Source organism: Protopterus annectens, chromosome 1.part1, assembly GCF_019279795.1.
Source record: "Protopterus annectens isolate FY-2018-M chromosome 1.part1, PAN1.0, whole genome shotgun sequence".
In the NCBI taxonomy this organism is placed as follows: domain Eukaryota; kingdom Metazoa; phylum Chordata; order Ceratodontiformes; family Protopteridae; genus Protopterus; species Protopterus annectens.
Window position 1 is genome coordinate 1,912,221,113 of NC_056726.1, and position 13,002 is coordinate 1,912,234,114.

Consider the following 13,002-nt stretch of genomic DNA (forward strand, 5'->3'; position numbering starts at 1 on the left):
GACACAGTGAGCTGTACATCCTGGTCTGTACAATCTGGAGCTGTCAACAATACCACTGTGTAGGCCAGATACATGGCAGAACTGTGTGCACACATACACGCACACACCAGAAACATCTGTAGGGCACCAACACCCTCATGCATAATAACCACACATGTCCAAGTAGATTACAGGCCCTAACCCACACACATAATGTCATCCACTGGTGCAGCCTAGGCCCCTGGCAAACATTATCACCCTGTGCATATGATGATGCCTGTGCTGCATCCCTGTCATCCACACCATTGGTGCAGGGACATGCTCATATGGTCTGATGCACAGGGTGAACAGAATAGTGAGATAGTTGTATATTACAATTGTTGTGTACTATTGGCACGCAGCAGACATACCATGTAGTACAGGATTACACTGAATTGTTTTATGTTCACAGTATGTGTCTTGGTAACAACAGTCACAGCATGTTGGTAATGATGGCCTGCATCCCTCCTGAAGGTCTAATTGCATGTGCCATTATGTGACAGTGTTTGTGGTTAGAATGCATTGTTTTATGTTCACAGTATGTGTCTTGGTAACAACAGTAACAAAATGTTGGTAAGGATGCCCTGCTTCCCTCCTTCAGGTCTAATTGCATGTGTCATTAAGTACCAGTGTTTCCAGTTTCAAATGTGTAAATGTGGAATACTCACAGGCATGGATGGCAATACCAGCATGCTATACGTAGCCTCTACCTCACTGTTAGTAAGGCTGACATTCCATAGATCTCTTCACACCTACTGATCCAGGAGCATGTGAGCTGTGTACTAGGCTATGGTGGCTAGGGACGGGACATCCATACCAGGTGACTTCACAGGTACAGCTACATGGTGCAGGGGGTTTACACAGCGGTCTAGCTGATGTCAAGGCTGGGGGCCAGCTGATAGCATGAGGACTCACTGTGTAGCATTAAAACACTGTCACATTACAGGATGTGAATACACACAGACATACACAGACACACACAGTAACATGCCCACACTCACAGGGTCAATAACACTGTAACGCACATGATAGTGTTGAGGTGAGGACCCCTGCCTATGTGCTAATCACCATTACAGTACTGTGCACCACCATGACGCGACACAGAGAATGAACATGTACAGGTAGTCAGTAATGCGTAAGACTGACGGCATCAACAGGGTAGTAGATTGCATCACTTTGAGGGGTTAGGGGCCCTATCTATTCTCAGTGGTATCATACATCCTCACTCCATGCACCAGACAGACATACATACATACACATAGACACACTGGAGTCCACATGTCATGCACATACAGATAGCTAAAGTGTGTGATACACACACCACCCCTGCCTATGTCTTGCTATCTACACTGCAGTATGTACAGATCTCTACAACAGTGTACAGGGGTGGGTAACAATTGGGATGTATTCCTCACCATATGTGGCATATATGGTCACACAGGCAAACACACATGGCAGTACTGTGAAACAAACACCTGCTATCTTCTGATACGTCTGACAGACATGCAGCAGTATTGCCCGCATTACAATGTGCACCGATGCTACCTTTGGCAAGTGTGCTGCTATATGCACATGGGAGGATGTAAGTGTTACAGGTATCAACTGCTTTACAGTCCATGACACCCTGACCGCTGTTTAGGTTGTATATCTCCACCTTCAATTACTGGAAACATAGCTTACTGTTTGCACATGTTATGGTAGGACGGCTTGTGACACACCTGTGAGTTGTCTTCAGCAAACATCCACCTGCAAAGGTGGCCCACCACTTTATGTACACACATCCATCCATACCTGATGTACATCTTACCATATTGTCAGTATTTCACCATATACAGGTGTCAATGATGGGACTGCATTGCAACTGCATGTTGTAGTCGGACACAAATAAACTGCAAACATCAGCTACTGCTCATGCATGGTAGCTGAATGCACACCTCTACATGTACATGTGTATAGGTCTTACATTCCTGTCATGTAGCCATGTTTGTATGCATTGCAATTGGTGAACATGTGTGACATACATGACACATGGACTGTTGTATGCTATGATAGTTGTCATGGGTAACTAGTACAGAGGGAATGTTAACTCAGTCAGCATTGCTACCTTATGTACTGTTAGCATTGAACAGCCATGGACCTACCTTCCATGTGCATGCATGTAATCACTGTAGCCACGTGTCTGCACGAAGGACAGCATTAGCTATGCTATGTACATATGTGGTGTGTGTGTGTGTGTGGAGCATGTACATATCCACGGCGGTTACATGTATGTCACATCCAAACATGGGTGTGTCGCCTGGTGTACAGCAACAGTTATCTGTTACAGCTGTAAAAGACCCAGGGCCCCTGTTATGTGTACAGCCAACCTTGTTATGAATAGTGGTATTAGTGCATTGCATAACACATAATGGAACCCTGTTAGTATATGGGTAGTCTGCACAGTTGCTGTACAGCTAGGTACAGTCAACTGGTCATGAGTAACATGGTATTGTACTAATGTATGGATGTGTATTGCTGGTCCAAGGACACAGTGATGTGTGAGGGCTACATACTACAGTGTGGCATTTACCACTATGATCTGCACCTGACACATCTGTGATGGCTTTTTAGAGTGTACTGGTCAGTACATGTGAGTGTCCTTCATATACATGGGGACACTAACACCTGGAGCGGTCCAAAACGGTCTTATGGCCCACATGTCTGTATCTGAGGTATACAGTGGTAGTGCTATTGTGCACAACTCAGCCTTATGCCAGGTGTTCCTCACTGCACAGATGTCAAGTATTCCCCATTGTTGGATCTAGATTGGCAGCTATGATTATGAACGCTACACATCTAGCACTATTTAGCATACACATACAATGCAGTTGTCCTGTAGGTGCCAGGGTGTTTACCTGGTCTCAGGTTCTTCGTCTATGTATGGTACTACATGTGTAAAGTACCCACTCATGCCAGGACAACACCACGGGTGGTATTAGTGTGCCAGGTTTAGATTGGTACAGCTAAGGTGATGGACAGCAGCAGACGTTGTGTAGAAGACCGGTGTTAGACATATGTCATACAGCGTTCATGCTAACAATGATGACTATCGGCACACTGTGCCCTTCTCTGTTTAGAATCTGCATGCATACAAGACAGCCCTTCGCTACTAAGTGTGTGAGCATGCCCAGTACGCCATTATGTAGCTGGACACATAGTAGCACACGTCAGTCTGGAATGCACTAAGTGTGTGAGCATGCCCAGTGACACCTTGTGTCAGTTGTGTGCCCCTGTGTATGGACATGACCATTGTTATCCTGTATAGCGATAGTGGTCAATCAAGCTTCAGTTGGTCACACCACACTTCAGGATGGATTCCTACATTTAACACACTGGTTCACAGGTATGTACACCGTAACTGCCAGCATCCATGTTGATGTCTGCATTCCTAGAAGGTCATATTGACTGTCTTGCAAGGTGTGCTGTCTGTGGCGCATCTCGTATCTAAGTAGTGTTGTACTAGTGCTCCTTAGATAGCCAGTTGTCCTGCTCACACCACTGCCGTGTGTTCATCTCCGTCTGCCTTGGGACACTAATATGCTTTTAGACTGATCACATTCCATACAATCCCTATCGGTGTCTTTGCCTTTGCTGATGATGTCACCCACCTAGAAGTATGCCTCTGGGAGTGTTGTAATCCAGTAATCTCGGTAGCGCATTCTGTAACTGTGTAATGCTGTAGTGTGATCTGGAAGTCAGGTCTATGTTCAAATCCCAGCCCTGCCATGTGTGTTTCCAGCTGCCTGGGGACTGAATAATGTTTTTAGACAACTCAATCTCCGTACACTCCCTATCGGCATCTTTGCCTTTACTGATGATGTCACCCACCTAGAAGTATGCCTCTGGGAGCATTGTGGTCCAGTAATCTCAGTAGTGTGTTCTGTAACTGTGTAATGCTATAGTGTGATAAGGTAGTCAGTTCTATGTTCTAATCCCAGCCCTACTGTGTGTGTGTTTCCAGCTGCGTGGGGACTGAATAATGTTTTTAGACAGCTCATTCTCCGTACACTCCCTATTGGCATCTTTGCCTTTGCTGATGATGTCACCCACCTAGAAGTATGCCTCTGGGAGTGCTGTGACTCAGTAATCTCAGTAGCGTGTTCTATAACTGCGTAATGCTGTAGTGTGATAAGGTAATTAAGTTCATAGGTTCATAGGTTCATAGGTTCATACTAGGCTATCTGCCCTAGGGCATTTATAAGCCTAGCCAGAGTGTGTGTGGCTTTCACCACCCCTTAGGATGAGAATACTATACCCATTAGTTTGCTGTTCCTCTGTCCAGCAGTGATGCAGAGATGATTCCCGGGGTAAACCTACGATCTCCCATCCACTCGTCAAGATTTCTCTTGAACAGAGTCGGTGAGGGGCTCTGCCTCACATGGACTGGGATTCTGTTCCATAGTGTAGGGAGTCTCTGGGTGATGAATCTGTCCCTCCAGCACGTCCTATTTATATCCGTGTTGAGGTTTAAGTCTCTTGCTCTCGTGGCTCTGGTGGATTTGGATTTTTTGAGGTGGAGCATGTCCATTAATTCGGGTTGGACATGGCCTTGTATGTCAGGCACAGATCACCTCTGAGCAGACGGTATGCGACTGAATAGAGCTGGAGTTTCTTCAGTCGGGCATCGTATGACATATGTTTGAGCCCCTTTATCCTTTTGGTGAGGAACTTTGGGGTCTTTCCAACTGCTGCAGGTGTCGGGTAAGGTACATTCGAATGGGGCGTTGTACTCAATCATTGGTCTGATAAGTGAAGAGTACAGGGGTACAATGACCTCTCCTGATCTGGATGTGAATCCCTTCATGATCAGGTGGGCAATGTAGAAGGTCTTCCTAACCACTTTGGCAATGTGAGTGTCAAAAGAGAGGTTACTGTCAACTTGGGTCCCCAGGTCCCTGATAACTTCTTCCGTGTTTAATGGATTACCACCTATGTGGTAATTAGGGTTACCTTGTTTTTCCCAAAGGGTATGACTATACATTTTTGGCATTTAGCTTAAGGCCATGGCTCTGGCACCAGTTATCCATTTCTATGAGACCTTTCTGGAGGATGTCTGTGTCTGATGGAGTGTCAATTATGGTGCCCAGTTTGCAGTCATCTGCAAATGTTGTCAGCCACAATCCCCCTATGTTTGCCTGCACTTCGGAAAATAAATGCTGAACAAGAGGGGCCCAGGACTGAGCCCTGTGGGACACCGCCGTGACCGGCTTAGAGTCTGACATGGCACCAGCAACTCTAACCCTGTGTGTTCTGTCCTTGAGCCAGTTTGCAACCCATCTTGTGACATATGGGTTTACATCTAAGCTGGTGAGCTTTTCTATGATGCCCGAGTGGGGTATTGTGTCGAATGCTTTTGCTAGGTCAAGGTAGGCTGTGTGAACTGCCTTACCCTCATCAATGGCCTTAGTGACTGTTTCAAAAAAGTCGACCAAGTTCAAGAGGCAGGATCTGCCCTTGACAAAGCCAAATTGGGTAGGATCCAGTGTCTGTAGGTCCCCAATGTCTTTATTTATGAGTTCCATTATGATCCTCTCCATAGCTTTGCAGACAAGGCTCGTCAAGCTTATGGGGCGGTAATTTCCAGGGTCCGTAGAAGCACCGCCTTTGTGGAGTGGGACCAAAGTTGCCGTACGCCATTCTTTGGGTACGTATCCTGTAGTAAGGCTAAGATTAAACAGCAGTCTATGTTCTAATCCCAGCCCTGCTGTGTGTGCGTTTCCAGCTGCCTGGGGACTGAATAAAGTTTTTAGACAGCTCACTCTCCTTACACTCCCTATCGGCATCTTTGCTTTTGCTGATGATGTCACCCACCTAGAAGTATGCCTCTGGGAGTGTTGCAATCCAGTAATCTTGGGAGCGCGTTCTGTAACTGCGTAATGCTGTAGTATGATAAGATAGTCAGTTCTATGTTTTCATCCCAGCCCTGCCGTGTGTGTTTCCAGCTGACTGGGGATAGGTAATGATTTTACACAGCTCACTCTCCATACACTCCCTATTGGCATCTTTGCCTTTGCTGATGATGTCACCCACCTAGAAGTAAGCCTCTGGGAGGGCTGTGATCCAGAAATCTTGGTAGTGTGTTCTGTTACTGCGTAATGCTGTAGTTTGGTAGAATAGACAGGTAGGTGCTCGATTCCAAGGTATGGCAGGTGTGTGTGTTTGGCAGTCATACCCTATGTGTTGGTATCTGTGGGTGGCTAGCTTCAGGATGTGTTGAGTGTGTGTTTATTGCTTTCTAATATAGTGTCCACAGCTCACATAATCGGCCAAGACACTGGGTTGTCAACACATACATTCGCCAATAGGTCTGGTGAGTAAATGTCAGCAGCCCTACTCTTACCCTTAATACAGTCTGACCCATGTAATGCAATGAAACACACTTGCCTTGATAGTAACAACACTACATAATGCAGGTGGCACATGTAATTTCCTTTTCATTCCTGTCTAATGCTTTGGTGTCATGTGGTCCGCCGTTGTAATATAAATGCAATATCTATGTATGTGTATATATATATATGTGTGTGTATGTATGTATGTATGTATATATATATATATATATATATATATATATATATATATGTATATATATATATATATATATATATATGTGTGTGTGTGTGTGTGTATATTTAATATATATAATATATGTAGATATAGATAGATAGACATAGATATATACATATATGTATGTGGACATTAGCACTATTGAATGTTTGTGCTGGATGATCTGTACGTGATCACCTCAGATGTATGTATATCTACCATGGTGTAGTGGTGAAGCACATTGTCTGTGGTGTGCAGGATCCCGGGTTCTAGTCGTGTAGACACCGGTCATTTTGTTGCTGGGAAGACCATGGGATATTGAATACGGTGATAGTAAGGCACCTGTAACCAGTTGTGTACGGATCTGAGCGACAGTAAGCAGTGGTTATTAATTTGGAGGTTCAGTATGGGTCATATAACTATGCATTAGAAGACTATACTATGCAGATGAGGTTGATAATAGTGTATCACATTTATACCCAGGGTGTGATGCAGATCCCTGGAGTGTATGTGTGTAGATAGCCGGGTGCAGGACTCGGACATAGATGAAAGCATGGGAAGGGGGTCAGGCATACTGTACGTACATGGGAGACCTGTGCCTTGGGAGTGCTCCTGCCTTAGCACGCCTAAGCTAGGGGTGTGTCTATACCTGCCTGGTGACATTTGGAGGGACAAAAGCAGTAGTGGGGTAGTCAGGGTGAACAGGCTGCACAAACAGGTGATGATCAGCACAATCAGCAGATTACATGGCCAGCCCGCACCAGAACACTACGGTAATGTGAGCAAGCACCATACACACAGGTTTCTTCCACACTCTACACCACTGGTGTATACATGTGGGGACATTTCACAACACAGTCCAACCAAATGAGAAGGGCTGTAGCAGGCAACATAGACCAACATGTGCAGGAGGCTGAGGGCAGTGAGGATGTGTATGCTGCTGAACGAGACATAAGACTTTATAGACCCAGGGTGACTTACCAGGGGCTACATGAGCTGGGGATAGTGGAGCGCTATGGGGTGGACAGAGACCTCCTACAGCAGTTTGTTGACCTGTGCCTGCCACACCTGACACATCAAACAGGCCGAGGGAAACCCATAACAGTGGATACCACGGTATGTGTTGGCCTAGGTATACTAGCCACAGGTACCTCCCAAAGCACAACTGGGGATATCATGTGGATCTCACAGGCATCTGCATCCAGAGTATTGCACCAGTTCACAGACGCCATGTCAACACATGCTAGTGAGCACGTACATGTCCTCAACACACGTGATTAGTAGACCAGCAATATGCATCTCTTCCACCTAATGGCTGACTACCCTGGGGTACTGAGTGCTATAGCCTGCACACACGTACGCATCAAAGCACCACCCAGTGAGTGGGGTAGGGCCTACATTAACTGCAGGTGCATACCCTCCAACAGCTAGGCCATATGCGATGGCCAGGGCATTAAACTGAATGTGTGTTCTGTCTTCCCTGGATGCTATGACGATTCTGATATATGGCATCTGATGCAGCTATACCACACCTTTGCCAATATGGACATCCCCTACAGTCACCTAGTGGGGGATGCTGGGTAACCACTGGAGTCGTGGCTGATGACACCCATCAGCAATGCACACACACCTGAACTATCACAACATAATGAGGCAGATGCACAGGCAAGACATATAACTGAACATGTGTTTGGGATGCTCAGGTCACAGTTCTGGTATCTGGACACATCCGGTGGAGCCCTGCAGTATTCACTAGCTACATGCACACAAATTGTTATGGTATTTGCTATGCTACACAATCTGATCCTGCAGTAACAGTTGCAGCAGGAACAGCATGGGGCAGGGCCACACGGCCCACCACCACTGCCAAGGCCTGTACAGGCACAGTATGACCTGCCCTTGGCAAAGAGGCAACACAAGGCATATGTACTGACACAGTAGGTACCCAGGGACTTCACCCTCTCTGACTCACACACAGTACAATGGATGCCAAACATGACACTACCTGTGCTCAGCCACTGCTCCCTATGTTATAAATTCTATGTATGCAAAACAAATAGATCTCTGAAGGAAAGGATAAGAGATCATATGTATTGTCTTATGAGACATCAAGACTACAGTGCTATAGCAAAGCACACACTTCAAATGGGTGAGGAGCATATTTTTTATTTCCAAATATTGCATGTTCAGCCTATTAATGTTAGGCTGGGTGATATAGTAAATGACACTGAGCAGGCAGAATTTAAATGGATCTTGACATTGGCAGCGCATAGAGGCAGAGGACTTAATGATAGTGTCTCTTTAAAGCCAGTACTTAAAGCTAGAGCTCTCAGATAATTTTTGTATAACTCACATTATATTTTAAAAAGTTTTTGAAACTTAGTTTTTTATATCTATTTTGATAGATTGTGAGTAGATGTATTTATTTTTTATATTTAATATTTCATTGATTTATTTTAGATTTATGTAATGCATTTTTAGATCATTATTTAGAAGTATTTAGTGTAATTAGATGATGGGTGGGTACTTTTGAAGTCTGCTATACACCATTGTTGAATGAGATTTTTTAATTGTAGTCAGATGATCAATTAATTAATTAATTTATTATGCTAATGAATAGTTTCAGTATAAAAGAATGTTGGTCATAATGATTACACTACGTCTGAAGAAGCCAGATTGTAGTCCGTGAAAGCGCTCACGTTCTTACTTTAATAAACTGTGGATTTTATTACTCAGTGCCATTGAAACTTTTATTTGGACTTACTTTCATCATTGATGTTTGTTTATAGACTTGCTTTTTTCCATTACCACTTTTTGTTTTGCTACATGTTTTGGTGCTCTGCATGGTATGGAAGGAGCTTTGATGGGAGCCGAAGCTGCCAGCAGTGATGTTGGTCTACATGATAGACTGAGAGGGTTTCTAATGGAAGCTATTAACCCACTATTGCAAGCTGATGCTTTGAAGGCTAATGAAGGTATTACTTCAAATGTAATGAATGAATCGGCCATACGTAATTTGAAAAAAGACATTGAAAACAAAACATAGAAGTTCAAACATTTTCAATGCCAGAGGTATCATCTGGATGCTTGCCTAAGCTGTAATGTAATACCGCGAGGGCTGAGAATTTTAAATATGCCCACATACGGCAATGCTTACCCCGAGTTACTGGTGCGATGGCAGCAGATTAATTTAGATGCTAAGAAGGCTTATTTGCAGCTCTTATTAGACTTTTTTCAACCATTAGAGTTTGACTTAAGGACTGTTATAATTAATCAACAAACTCAGCTATGTGATATGTATGGAGCTGATTCAACTGAGCTCTTTATGCATGAACTGATTGATAAAATACAGCGGTATGAGAATTACCTATTAAATCACAAAAAGAAAAAGTTAAATAGAGATATTGAAGATTTCAAGAAACATAATGTATTGACTTGTCCGAAAGTGAGTGCGACTGTTCTGAACGTATTATTAATGCACATACTGATTCAGTTGAAGTTGATAGAGTTGCGGGAAGGTTATCAAGAGATGAAAATCAATGGAGTATTAATCAAGAGAGACATCCGGTTTGTCAGCAGGAAGTGCATAACGGGTCTGAAGAGACGGTAAGCACGGAAGCAGAAGCTAGCAATGGAGAAAGTACAACCGAAAAGTGGCTGAACAACAAAGAATTGCCCTCTCCACCTTTGCCCACATTGGTCTATTCAACACTGGTGGAATTTGCATCTGATATTCAGCGTACAGATGTAAATGATGATATATTTCATCTTAACAATGATGTTAGGTGCAAAATTCATTTTGACAGAATACAGCAACAAAATTTTCCGGCTGTACCCCCACCCATAAGAACAGGGAGAAAGAGGTCAGTAGACCACGATGGTCAAAGGGGCCAGAAACGGAAAGAATCTCCCAGCTCTCAACAGACACGCACACTCAAAAAAATGTGGAATCAGGGGGCTTAGTGTGGAACATTTCTAGTTATACATTAACTTGTGATGAAATCAGACTGCTGAATAAAGGTATAAGTTTCATACCAACTTGTAATTTAGATATTAGTGATGCTATTTCAGCAATTAGGATGTTTGCACATAATATAGCTCTGAGATTAATGCATAATAACTGTTTTGCATCCAATGTTTGTTCTTTTAAGCGCAAAAGTTTATATGTACCACATTTGCCACCTAACCTCCAGATATTTCTTAGAGCTGTAGAGAATACACTTTATAATGAATCTGAATTTTGGGGTGTGATTAATGAAAGAAATTTGTCAAGAAATGAATTGTTAGCACTTCATAACCTTAAAGCCAATGATAATATAGCAATATGACCTGCTGATAAAGGAGGTCCCATCATTGTGATGGATTTAGAATATTATACTAAAACCATGTTAGAAATGCTGCAAAGTGAAGCATATGAGGCTGTATCTATGAATGTAATACATGAAATTCATAGAAATATCTATAATACCTTAAATGAATGTAAGGCTCTAGGATTATTAACTGATGAACTGTTTGAGTTTTTCTTTGTTGAATATCCTTTTGTACCAAATTTACATGGATTACCAAAAATTCATAAAAATCCTGTGTTACCAATGTTTAGGCCCATAGTATCAGGTGCTGGGTGGCTCACTGAGCCCATTTCAATTTATCTTGATCATGAACTAAAAGGTGTACTTTTAAAATATCCATATGTTCTTAAAGACACTGAACATTTTTTAAAGGATTTATATACTTTTTACTAAAGAGTTAAGTCATTTTGAAGGTTTGATACTAGTAATGATGGATGTAGAGTCACTCTTCACCTGTATACCTAACGGTGAAGGGATAAGTATGGTCAAAGAACTTTTGTCGGATGAGAATCTAATGGAAGCAGAGAAGATAGATTTTATTAGTTTGTTACTGGAATTAGTATTAGATAACAATGTATTTCTTTTTGGGAATCAGTGCTACAAACAAAGAAAGGGAGTAGCAATGGGCACCAGCTGCAAACACATATGCTAAGTTAGTGATTGTAGCTTGGGAGAGATATATTGTATTAACAGATCCAAGAGTGATTTTTCACAGGCGTTTTGTGGATGACCTTTTCTTTGTTTGGAAAGGCACCCCAGAAACACTTATGTTATTTTTTTGATTATGTGGACACTATTATGTTCCTTAAATTTACTGTAACACATTCCAGTGACATTATTAATTATTTAGATATTACAATTTATCTAGATAGCAATGTCCTCAAAACTAAAGTTTTTAGGAAAGCTTGCTATAGAGCTGCTTACCTACATAGAAGGAGTGTGCACAACCCCATAGTATTTGGTAACATTGTGAAGGGACAGGCTATAAGAACATCTAGATTGTGTTGTGATGAAGTCTCCCTAAACATGGAACTAAGTACCCTAAAGCAGAGACTTTTGTCCAGGGGATATAATGAAAATGAAATAGGTAATAAATATACACAAGTGAGTAAACTAAGGTCAACTAGAGCTAAACCCTACTACTCTTCTGGGGAAATAAAACCAGATAAAGGTACTGGTATATCTGGAAGGAAGGAATCAATAATACTCCCTTACTGTAATAATATTCATATGATAAAGGATGTGATAGCTGATAATTGGAATATTCTCGTAGTAGTTGAGAGAACAAAAGAGTTAGTAGGAAATTTTCCCACCTTTATTTATAAGAATATGAAAAGTTTGAAACAGCACTTATGCTATCGTGATCTAAATAGACCAGGTGCACTGGATAGTACCAACACTTATATGGGTACAAAGAAATGTGGTAACTGTGCACAATGTAATTTTATAGATGAATCGCGCTTTTTTAAACATCCTGACATAGGCCGTCTCTGGGAGCTTAGGCACAATAGCCTGTGTAACACTAGGAATGTTGTGTATGTTGCACACTGTTCCCTATGTTATAAATTCTATGTAGGCAAAACGAATAGATCTCTGAAGGAAAGGATAAGAGATCATATGTATTGTCTTATGAGACATCAAGACTACAGTGCTATAGCAAAGCACGCACTTCAAATGGGTGAAGAGCATATTTTTTATTTCAAATATTGCATGTTCAGCCTATTAATGTTAGGCTGGGTGATATACTAAATGACACTGAGCAGGCAGAAGTTAAATGGATCTTGAGATTAGCAGTGCATAGCGGCAGATGACTTAATGATAGTGTCTCTTTAAAGCCGGTACTTAAAGCTAGAGCTCTTAGATAATTTTTGTATAACTCACATTATATTTTTAAAAAATTTTGAAACTTGGTTTTTGAAACTTAGTTTTTTATATCTATTTTGATAGATTGTGAGTAGATGTATTTATTTTTTATATTTAATATTTCATTGATTTATTTTAGATTTATGTAATGCATTTATAGATCATTATTTAGAAGTATTTAGTGTAATTA